This window comes from Chiloscyllium plagiosum, chromosome 6 (assembly GCF_004010195.1).
Source record: "Chiloscyllium plagiosum isolate BGI_BamShark_2017 chromosome 6, ASM401019v2, whole genome shotgun sequence".
NCBI classification, from domain to species: Eukaryota; Metazoa; Chordata; class Chondrichthyes; order Orectolobiformes; family Hemiscylliidae; genus Chiloscyllium; species Chiloscyllium plagiosum.
The window spans coordinates 47,073,291-47,074,937 of record NC_057715.1 but is presented as its reverse complement, the minus strand read 5'-3'; the positions used below and the strand labels follow the sequence as shown (position 1 = coordinate 47,074,937).

The 1,647-nt window shown below is 36.9% G+C and overlaps 1 long non-coding RNA gene across 2 annotated transcripts in view; it reads right to left on the bottom strand.

Moving 5' to 3' along the window:
• The window catches only part of LOC122551131, an 18,447-nt gene extending 17,073 nt beyond the window's left edge, over nucleotides 1-1,374 (bottom strand). For both annotated transcript variants that reach the window (XR_006312027.1, XR_006312026.1), the window contains exon 1: nucleotides 1,296-1,374. This is a non-coding gene — a long non-coding RNA (uncharacterized LOC122551131). The remainder of the gene's footprint in view (nucleotides 1-1,295) is intronic.
• Between the last annotated feature and the right edge of the window lie 273 nt (nucleotides 1,375-1,647).

Genomic DNA, 1,647 nt, shown 5'->3' with positions numbered 1-1,647 from the left:
TCGATCGTAACCACAGAATTTATAGCAAAATTTGCAGTGTGATGTAACTGAAATTATACATTGAAGAATTGATTGTGTGTTAAACCTTTCATCTGTTAGAATACAGTGATAGTTTCACTTCTTTCATGTGTAAATCACAAAACCTTTTTTGTAAAGTTGCATTCTTGGGTTAGCTGTTAACAATGGTGATAGCTAGACAATATATTGTCAACCTTCAACATATTGTCCAGCTATCACCATTGTTAACAGCTAACCCGAGAATGCAACTTTAAAAAAAAGGGTTTTGTGATTTACACATGAAAGAAGTGAAACTATCACTGTATTCTAACAGATGAAAGGCTTAACAGACAATCAATTCTTCAATGTATAATTTCAGTTACATCACACTGCAAATTTTTGCTATAAATTCTGTGTTACGATCGAGCCCTCCACAATCACCTGATGAAGGAGCGTCGCTCCGAAAGCTAGTGTGCTTCCAATTAAATCTGTTGGACTATAATCTGGTGTTGTGTGATTTTTAACTTCAAACAAGGAAACATTTTCACAATGGGAAAATTCTTTCCTCAATGATATTAAGACATCCTGAAAAGGAAAGGAGGTGGAGAGACCAAAAGACTGAAAAAGAAATTTAAAAATTTTCAGCCTTGATAACTGAAGACTCAGCACTCACCAATGGGGCAAAGGAATTGGCAGGATGCACAAAAGACCAGAGTTCAAGGAAGATAGAACTCATTCTGAGACAATTGTAGGGCTGGATATTTTTCAAGGAAGCGAAAGGTGAAATTAGTGATACAGAATTGAGTTAGTGACAGAGGCCAAAGACAATGGGGATGCAGTCTCACCAATGTTTAGTTGGAGGAGGTAGGAGCTCAACCAGGAGAGAGTGTTCGATGAACAAGTTGATAACACAGAGGCAGTGAATAGTTTGAAAGTGATGTTTGAAAGTTTGAAAGTGACTCAACAACAATTGAGTGTTGTCAGCATACACTGCCATGTCTCACTAGTCTTACTTTTAGATCAAATGTATTGTACCTAGTCATTAGAAACATTTTTTAAAATTTGTTTTATTATACAGGTACTTGCCATGTGAAGAAATACTGGAGAATAAATCAAGTTGAAGAGAGATCTTAACAAATGTTTCCTGTATTCTGACTGTAAATGCGTCCTTGAGAGCCTTGAGACAAACCTGGACAATGTCGATGCTGGATTGACAATAACCTCTGTGTGCCCATGGTATTGCTGAAGTTGACCAGCAAACACTGTGTAGTATACCAGCTTAAAATACTGACAATTACCTCTGTGTTTGTTTCTGAGCAACAGTAATAATTCTTGGATGATGATGTGTGGAACTTTTCTCTGTTTGGTGTAACCTAAACAATGACAAGGAAGATGGAAAAACATGGTGAGAATGATAAAGTCAAATCTCAAGAAAAATATTTGCGATTTCTTCCTCAAGACTTAAATAATAACTGCAGATTGCCATTGAAAGATGACAACACTATTTACATGCATTTGCATCTCATTAAAGCCCCCAACCCATTCTTTACATCTGATTATGAGGCCTTAATCAGGTTGACATAGGGATGGATAAGGTATTTGAAGTCTTCCACCCTACCAACCTTCGCATAAACCAAATCATCCGCCGAC